The following is a 10,340-nucleotide window of genomic DNA, read 5'->3' on the forward strand; positions in this document are numbered from 1 at the left end:
TCCAACTCTTCTGTTTTACTAACATGATGTATGCTAAAAATCAATATTTGCTGAGTGATGACTTGACCCTCATCATGCAGAGAGCCCTGAGACTGGAGCTATCACATTCCTCCAGAACAGCGCTTCTCAGTATCGCTTAGGGGGTGTGGTCAAATGCAGGCCTTGGGGTCACCACTAACTTGAGACCCTGTGGGGTGGATGGGAAGTTGCGGTCTGGGGTCTGCATTTTTAACACACTAGCCAGATGATTCTAATGAAAACCGAAATTTGAGAGCCTTACTCTGAAAAATGAGTAAAAGGATCTTGCAAAGGAGACTAAGAATTGCCACAGTTCATCTGTGTGGAGGCTGCAGGAAGGGTACACGACAGGTATCTCAAAATCTAATGTCCCTTTAAGATTTTCTGGTTAAGCCGAAACCGGTTTGGCTCAGTGGATAGAGCGTCGGCCTGCGGACTGAAAGGTCCCAGGTTCGATTCCGGTCAAGGGCATGTACCTGGGTTTCGGACACATCCCCAGTGGGAGATGTGCAGGAGGCAGCTGATCGATGTTTCTCTCTCATCGATGTTTCTAACTCTCTATCCCTCTCCCTTCCTCTCTGTAAGAAATCAATAAAATATATTAAAAAAAAAAAAAGATTTTCTGGTTAAACTATACATTCTTGGCCCCTAGCTCCTAGAGCAGCCGTGGGCAAACTACTGCCTGCGGGCTGGATCCGGCCTGTTTGAAATGAATAAAACTTAAAAAAAAAGACCAGCCGAAACCGGTTTGGCTCAATGGATAGAGCGTCGGCCTACGGACTGAAAGGTCCCGGGTTCGATTCCGGTCAAGGGCATGTACCTGGGTTGTGGGCACATCCCCAGTAGGAGATGTGCAGGAGGCAGCTGATCGATGTTTCTCTCTCATCGATGTTTCTAACTCTATCTCTCTCCCTTCCTCTCTGTAAAAAATCAATAAAATATATTTAAAAAAAAAAAAAAGACCATACCCTTTTATGTAATGATGTTTACTTCGAATTTATATTAGTTCACACAAACACTCCATCCATGCTTTTGTTCCGGCCCTCAGGTCCAGTTTAAGAACCCATTGTGGCCCTCGAGTCAAAAAGTTTGCCCACCCCTGTCCTAGAGCCATGACAAGCAAAACGCTCTGAGGTGTTCTAAGTTAAATTCCAGTGGCCAGAGAGTGGGAGAAAGAATAATTATCCAGTTAGGAGCTGTGAACCAGCTGACAAAAGACTGCTCACATTCCTGAACGTATGTTGGAGCTTTGAATCAACCTGTAGGCATCAATCAACTGACCAGAGAAGCCACGACATCCGTCACATGAATGGACTTTCAGGGCTGTTGCCTGTAACCAATCAAAAGTAGTCAATATTTCTTCCTCACTGACTGTGTTTCTATCATAGAATTGCCTCCACTTTGCCCTTTCCCGCCCCCTGATCTATAACCAATGTAAATTCTTTCAAAATAACTTAAACAACTTACATCTTAAACAACTTAATAACTTAAACAACTTACAACTTACAACTTACAACTTACATTATACCTGGAAAGGGATGTATAGAAGCGTTCATCATCTCCAGGACAGGGGGCCAGTGGACGTGTCATGTCACCTTTTCCACCAGGTGCTGCTGCTGGTTTGGACTTTGTGGCCCAGCATCTGGGCCCTTTCTTACTAACAATGGCCCAATAAACCTTTTCTTTTAAGAAGACTTTCGGCTTGGAAGTTAAGGCTTTTGTTTAACAGCCAGAATCTCTGGAATTGGAGCTCTAGGGTCTGCATATTTTATAAACACTTTAGTTATTTATGAATATAGAAAGAATTATTTTGGAGCAAGCATCTGGAATAGATTTTCAATTTTCTTAACATCATGTTTTTTGTTTTTTTTTAAGTCTGATCTCTGTGATTCCAATGAGGTAATTTTTATAGCAAACAAGTGATGTGAGAAGGTGAAGGTCAATAGACTTTGAGATGGTTTGGCCAAAGGACTTCTCAGATGAGGCTGAAGAACAGGAAATGGATTTCCTGCCTGAGCTGGACACTGCTAGTTGTTGTTATTCTAAAGAAGTCTGGATCAGTGGTTCTCAAAATGGGATCCCTAGAACAGCAATGACAGCATCACCCTGGCCTCGCTAGAAATGCAAATTCTGGGCCTCACCCCACTTGCTCTGAATCATAGACTTATGGCCTAGGAATCCATGTTTTTTGTTTTTTGAAATATTTTTATTAATTTCAGAGAGGAAGGGAGAAGGAGATAGAAACATCAATGATGAGGGAGAATCATTGATCAGCTGCCTCCTGCATGCCCCCTACTGGGGATGGAGCCTGAAACCAGGGCATGTGCCCTGACCAGAATCGAAGCTGGGACCCTTCAGTCTGCAGGACTATACTCTATCCACTGAGCCAAACCAGCTAGGGCGGAATCCATGTTTTCATGAGCCCTCCAGAGCATTCTGATTATGTTCAAGTTTGAGAACCAGTTCTTTACTTTGGTGGATAATTTGAGAATGTCTAGTCCTCAGGTCTCAAGTCAGTGGTCTCAAGTCAGTGGTGACCCCAAAGCCTGCATTTGACCACACCCCCCATCCTCAGGTGTGTTCCCCCTCACTGCTGCCTAATCAGAAGGAATATGGAAAATCAAGATCTCCTTCTGTTGCTCTGCAGAGACGTGCAGCACACCTCTCAGTCTCAGTGCTCACACTTCGTTTATGGCCACTGTCCATCATCTTTGGAGGATTTAAACAAAGGTCCTTGTTTGTGCAGTAAGGATGCCGTCTAAAGTCCTAGTAACATTGGTAATAATGTTGATGTAAGATAAAAAAAGATAGATTTTTTTCTTTAAAAAAGTGGTGCGTGAAAGGGGAAAATAGTACCTGTACAGTGGAGAGACCTGGTGAACACTACCTTAAACCAAGGGATGGAAGCTCGAATCAGCAACATTGGGAAAAACCAACATCACATAACACCTGAGACGATGCCCTGACAAGAACAACAAGTACATCTGTGGCATTACTGCCCAGATTGCATAACCTGAGTCAATTCATTAGGGAGCATCAGGTAAACACGAACTGAAGGACGTTCTACAAAATAACTGACCTACACTTTCTAAAACATCAAGACCAAGAACACTCTGTGAGGTTGAGGGGATGTTCAAGAGAACTGACAACTGAATGCATGTGTGGTTCTGGAGAGGATGCTGGGAAGAGGAGAAAGAGCTATCAAGGGCATTATTGGGACAATTGACATTGTTAAATTGTCACCTATGGATTTGAATATAGTATTGCTTAATGTTAAACTTTCTAATTTTGATTATTGTACTGTGGTCATATAAGAGAACATCTTTGTTCTTAAGGAAACTCAACTGGAATATTTAGTATGCAGATGTCTCTAACTCACTCTCAATGGTTTAGACAGAGAAACAAAGAATCTGAGTGAATGATAATGGGGCAAAATGGAAACAATTGATGAATCTGGATAAAGGGTATATGAAGGTTCTTGAAACTATGCTTACAACTTTTCTGTGGTAATTTAATTTTAAAAGGTGTGTACAGGTATATAGAGAGAATATTCAAGTTTGAGTACTAAGATTATGGGTGGTATTTCTTTTAAAAAATATTTTTTCCCAAATATTCTGTAATAAGCATGTACTATACTTGCTTATTGGAACAGACCAATTGAAGTGATAGAAATGATACTTTTCATATACATCCCAATGGTCATTTTCTTTCTGCTGGCTAAAAGTATCCATGTCTACTTCTCTAAAAGATTTGAGATAAGTTGGAGTCAGAAACATAAAAAAACAACAACCAAATAACCAAATAGGGCCCAAACCATACACACAATTGGGAGGGGGAGAGAATTTAACTCATTCCAACGATAATGAAACTGTTCCTTCAACACTCCCCCGCCCCCCCCCACTTGTTATTGGAAGCTCTCATTTCTCCAGACTCTATGGTTGTGTCTATTCCACATGCCTATTAGCATGTTTCCAGTAGATTTTTACTATCAGAGGGTGTCCTTTCCCCTATCCCTGTCCTGGCTGCAGTCTCCAGGTCTTTGAAAAGGCACTAAAGTACATTCCATTTGCTTTTCCTGCCTTGATAATCATCTTAGTGGTATAATGGAGACAGTCATCTTTTCTGGAGACAGTCATCTTTTCTGGTAATTTTAGCCTTGTCACCATGTGGAGATCTTGATAATATCTGGCAGGTGCCAAATACCTGAGATAATAACTGTTATTTTAAGAATCTCCCTTCTCTTCCGACGCAGTTACAAAGATACCGGTACAGATCACAGATTGCTGCACTACAGTGAGCTTGGTTTCTGAACATATAAACAGCGTAATAGGGAAGTCTCTGGATTGGCCTGCAGGGCTGTGGGGTGAAGGCAGAACCAGAGATCGTCGCCAGTGCTGGCAAATACATTTGGGTTTCCCTTGCAGACAATGGGTGGTGAACCTGAAGGAAATGCCCAAGCAAAGCTGCTGCTGGCTTAGAACACCCTGCCCTTGTGTTAATGCCAGCAAGGTTGGCCGGGTCCACATCTTTTTGTCTTCTTTTATGTATATTTCTTTGTGTGTGTGTGTGTGTGTGTGTGTGTGTGTTTATTTTTTGTTTTGGAGATATGTTTATTCCTACTGTACCAATTGTTAGAAATAACAGTTTCTTAGGAATACCTGTTTGTGCTAACTTTCCAGAATTCTGGTCATGATCAAGAGAAGACTCTAAGTAGGGCTTGCTGCAAAACACATTCTACGTAATAGGCTGCTCATAAAATGAGATCTTTTATCATAAAGGAGCTGGTTTTAGATATGCTTGGCCCATAGCACATCTGTTCAAAATCCCTGCTGAATAAGTAAATGATTGAATGTGTAATCAAGTACTAGGAGCACAGGGGCCTCACTTCCTTTTGCAGGGCTGGCGTTCAAGGGTTACCCGAGGAGTAGAGGCCCTTGGCCTTCCTGGTAAACAGATGGGGTCCAGGGAGCAGCAGCCTGGCCTTCAGCTGGAAGCTTGTCTGCAATGCTGACCCTCTCCCTCCTCCCCCAAATCTCTGACTCAGAACCTGCACTTTGACAAGGTCCCCAGGGGATCTGAGCTGGTTCATGAAAAGATTCAGCCTGAAGGGCAGATGTGCCTGTCAACCCCACCTTTGCTAGGAGAGGAGGAGGCAGGGCTTACGGAAAGGCAGGGTGAAGAGCAGGCTGCCCCAGTAGAGGCAAATGCTCCCCCCAAAGACATTTTAAAATAATGTCTGTTTGAAATATGTTTGAGATGATGTTATTTGAAGTAAATCTTTTCTGGAGGATGGAGGAGGATGCATACTTATTGAGGTTTGAATCTGTGCTAAGCACTATGCTAGGCAGAATACATGTGTATACATGTGTGTATGTGTGTGTACACACACAGCTATGCATATACATATATGTGCATGGTCATGCGTGTATGTATCTCCTTTCCTCTTATCACCTCTGGCACTGGGCTACCGAACCCACCTTGCAGGTTAGGAAACTGATGGGTGGCTGGGGAAGTTCAGCAGCACGAACGTAAGGACTGAGGGAAGAGCAGCAAAGAAATCTGGCTGCCTTCAAACCCATGCCCTGCTGTCTCTACTTTATATCCTCCAGTTTGCATAAAATGCATAAAATGAAGAATTATAGTCTGATCCAAGCACCACCTGATCTTTTCAGATCATTAGATTATGTGTATGGGTGTGTGAGTGTCGGCCTGAGGGTCCCAATTACTACTGCTGTGTGATGAATCACCAAGCCTAGCAAACCTCGCCCACGCCCCCTGGCTTCTTGGTAAAGAATCCAAATGGGGCCAGGCCGAGGCAGGGCAGGACTTGCTCAGTGGTCTTTGCTCCCCATCTTCCCTCTGCTCTGCAAGCTTGCCACTCAGCCCCTCTGCCCCTCTGCCTCAGTTTCCTTGCTTGAAAAGTGAGCTATTTGTAGCAATGTTTTCTATGACTAACAAATTATATCAATATCAAATGTAGTGGATATTAAAAAGATAATACATACACTGCTTCCCATATTGTGCTTGGGACAGAATAGCCCCATGACTAGTTGTTGTTACTGCGGCAGTAATAATAGTGCTTATGTGAAGAGGTTGCACTTATGGGAACCCAAGGAGAGTGAGCCAGTCTGAGAAAGAGGTGCTGAAGGCACTAGGGGAAGGACAAGGGGTCCCAGGCTTGGAAAGGCGGGGGGCAGTGGCCCACGGTGGGAACGCAGGAGCCTCCTTCAGACCAGTCCTGACATGAAAACCTTCTCCAGTGTCCACCCTTCTGGAGGGCACTTGCAGGCTGGATGCCACAGATGGGACTGTAGTTTTTCGGGACCAGTTTGCAAGCACCTGATTATCTGATTGACAAATGGGCTGCAAAGCTTTCAAGCCTAGTGCTGTTGTTTTTTTAATGCAAGCCTTTAAATATAACAATCTTGAACATTAACTTACCAGACACTGAATAACTGCACAAAATAATAAATGTAACGCAAATAAACCTATTTTTCTTGTTCTCCGAAAGCAAAGTATTTCTTTTTGGCACACCAAACAAGTCAGTCCAAGACTAATGATGTGGCAATAGGCTGCTAAAATATTCGCTGCTAGTATTAGTGGAGAGAAATGGTGCGCCTGCGCATAAGGGAAATGAATGCAACATGATTATAGTGATCAGTCATTAGCGAATGTTGTTGTTCGTTATTAATAATTATGTATAATAGGATATTGTAAAAATTAAGTTACAAAATTTTTATTAAAATGTTTCTTACATACCGTTATATTGGCTGGACCACAAAAATATTCGTTGTGGGCCGCTTGCAGCCCGCAGGCGGCGAGTTTGACATGCTTGCTGTAGAATGTTCTCTGTGAGTCTTTTGAACATCAGAGGTTGTTTTCCCCTGCTGCCAATTCAGTTTATTTCAACCCCAGCAATGACTCTTCATCTTGCTTCCAGTTGTAACTAAAGGGGAGGAACCATACTCCTTGTTCCTGATCTGATTCTTCATGGGGAGGGAATTACTTTTGTTCAGAAGAAAATTCCTTGATGAGTGCCAGGGACGGAGAGGAGGAAATGGGCTAGCCTGGGCCATGGTGCCGGGGGTTGGCTTAATCTGCTCTGCCTTAGAAAGGAAAGGGAATCTGGAGAAGCCGAGAGAAAATGGACCAGAAGGAGAGAGAATACCAGCCGCTCTGCCAGCAGTTTGTTCACGTGATTCAAGGACTTTGAAGAGTTGGACTATCTAATGTTGACTTTAAGTTGTTTGCATTTCTTCATGCAAATCCTTTTATCCTTTCAAACATTTATTAAAATATCCCCCTGACATAAATGATTGTATGTGCTTGTATGCATGTGCACACACTTGTATATGTTGATTAAAGTGCAGGTTTGAGTTCTTTCAAGGATCAACCAAACATGAAAAAGAGTAAGAATTGGGAAATAATTGCCCCAAAGTCAAAGTGATTGGGACTGGGATTTCCCACAGATCATGGGAAGACTGAATGAACTCCTTCTGGATGTCAAGGGGCAGCAAGACTTGAAGTCTGGCCTAGGAATACAGCCAAATGCCTGACTCAACACTTGAGTGCATGTTGAATACAGTTACTTTGCTAGAAAAAGCTCATGGGGTAGGTTTACAAGTGAATAACCATGTCCCCATCCCAGGGAGCATGAAGCACACAGGACTAAGGGTCACCTGCTTCTCTCACTAACTACTGGACCCTAGTACCTTCTCTAACAGCCTCAGCTAAACCAACACAATCAGCTCTCTCCCTCCGACTTCTGCTGATGTTTTCTCTGGCCTGGGGTGGACGTTGGTGGAAGAGCTGCTATACATTTATTTCTCAAAGTGTTTATCTTGCGGTGAGCTAATCGTGGGGTTAGATAAAACTTTGTTTATGTGACCTGCGTGTGAGAGGCAGGCAGCTGGCGTGGGTGGGGAGGCTCTTCAGCCCCAATCACTGTGGAAGTGTCACTGCCCTCCCCATGGAAGCTTCAACATTTGCCTTTGAGAAAACAAATTTGGAAAGAGTCTTCAGAATCCTGGTATGTGCTAGGCCAGCCTTCAAAGAGTTTGACAAAAGAGGGTCATAGTTTATGAACCCAAAGAGCAGAGGCAGTTATAGATTTGACACTCAGCAGACTTCAAATGTATGAGGGACATCAAGCGAAGTGTTTTCTTGTTCTTTCTTTCTATCGTATTGTCACCCAGAAGACTGCAGGCTTGCCCACCTGGATGTGTTCGAGGCCATTTAGTGTACAGACCTGAATAAGATAGCACTTATTAAAAGAAAAGACCCCAGAACAGCTCATCTAAAGGAACTCCCAATAGAGGTGGGGACAGGCACTTGGCCCTCTACTGTAGACCTATATTTTATTTGCAGTCTTCAAAATAATTTCAAGCACTACCCTGTTAGTCCCACCACTGTCCTAGGAGGTACCATAGAAGAGATCATGTCTGGTTTTAGAGAAAAGGAGTCCACAGTTCAGAGCAGTTAAATGTGGGCTAGAAGAGGCATCCAGCCAGGTCACAACCAAGCCTGGTCTTGAAAGGTCTTCTGAATCCATTCTCCCAGAGGCCACAGCCCCGCAGAACAACAGGGACCAGGAAATAATGTAAGTGAATGGAGTGAACCAAGCTAGTGGTGCACTAAGGAGTGCTGGGAGCCACGGCCAACTGGGGAGCTATTACCTATCTATAAAAGGAGCTGCTCTTTTGCTCCATCTGATTGTGAGCATGTGATGCCAGGGGCCCTGTTTTGCTAGATTTTCCAAATTTACCAAAATTCATGTTTCACAAGAAATGACTTGGCTATTACTTTTTAAGAAACAACCATGTTCAGATAAAACAAAACATATTTTAGGTAGTATTCAGCCCCAAAATGTGATCATTTGTCCATCCTATGCCTTGGTAGAAAGAGGTTGAATGGGGGCGGGGGTGGGGTGGGGGGAGTGGCCAGGGCAGGCGAGGGGCAGTTGGTGATGATCCCTGCTCTGCATTTTCAGTGTTAGTCTGTCCATGCTTGTACATGTGAGTTCTGCAGAGGATGGCTATGGGGCCAGGGAGTGGCTCCCCAGCCACCCTTTCTTTGGAGGGAATGTAAAAAATGGTGACTGTTAACCTCTTAGACTGGAAGGCAGAGGTACACTCACTTTTTCCCATGCTCACTTCCCTCCCCCAACCCAGCTCCCCCAGAATCCTGCATATGGCATTTACTTCTGTAAAGTCATTTTTGGAGTTTATGGCAAAATGTCTATTTTCTTAGCAAGGGATGCAGCTAATATCAAATGTCTACTCTTATCAACCAGTCTGCTTAAAAATTTTTTTAATTGATTTCAGACAGGAAGGAAGAAAGAGAGATAGAAACATCAATGATAAGAGAGAATCAATGATCAGCTGCCTCCCGAATGTCTCCCCCGGCCCCACCCCAGGGAGCCCACAACCTGGGCATGTGCCCTAGACCAAGAATTGAACCATGACCTCCTGGTTCATAGGTCAATGCTCAACCATTGAGCCACAATGGACGGACATAGTCTGCTTTTTGTCATGTTATTTTTGTAAAGATGAATGACAATGAGAAGCCTTTATCTTATCTGCAGCTGTCATGCTGGCACAGTCTATTCAGTCTAGAGACTCATTTCTCTTGAGAACAGCCCAGACTTGTGGGACCTCTTTGGTCCCCAGTGTCTCTCTCTGTGACCTTACCTGCCTCCTTCCTCAGTGGCAGTGAGACCCATCTGTTTATCTATGGCTGTTCATCACTAGGCCACTTGGGGTTTTCCTCTTCCTATACATGTACTGCCCAAACACCCCCAAATGTGTCTTCAGCTTTCTTGCAGTTGGATTTTTCTGGAAGGCCCACACTTTCTTCCATGAGGTTGATGTAGTCCCAGCAGATAAACTGCACTGGCACTCCTCCCTTCTCCAAACCAACCACAACTGCAGTGCCTGCTTCATCCTGAGATCCAGCCAAGAATGGAACAGGACAGGTGAGTTAGGGACCCTGTTCTTCAGGCCCTCAAGCTCTCTCGCAGAGGAGCCTTTCCTCACCCTGCCTTAGAGCCTTCTCTATTTAAAACAGCAACAATAAACCAAAGGCTATAAAAGAATAATTTGTTCAAAAGCTACAGCAACAGTGGAGTCAATTCCTGGTAACAGGAAGAAGGCAGCTTCGGAAAGAATGTGGACTTGCCCCCTTTATGCCTTTTCGTTGTGAAAACACGCCAAGAGGCAAAAGAGAGCTACCTTTCAAAATCTCTTTTTTCTCCACCTCTTAATTCTGTTAGTCAGAGTCCATGTACAAGAGGTTATCAGACTTGTCCCGGAACAGTTCTTGGG

This window comes from Myotis yumanensis, unplaced genomic scaffold (genome assembly GCF_028538775.1).
Source record: "Myotis yumanensis isolate MYYU_CA2020_CCGP unplaced genomic scaffold, mMyoYum1.0.hap1 SCAF_7, whole genome shotgun sequence".
NCBI lineage: Eukaryota > Metazoa > Chordata > Mammalia > Chiroptera > Vespertilionidae > Myotis > Myotis yumanensis.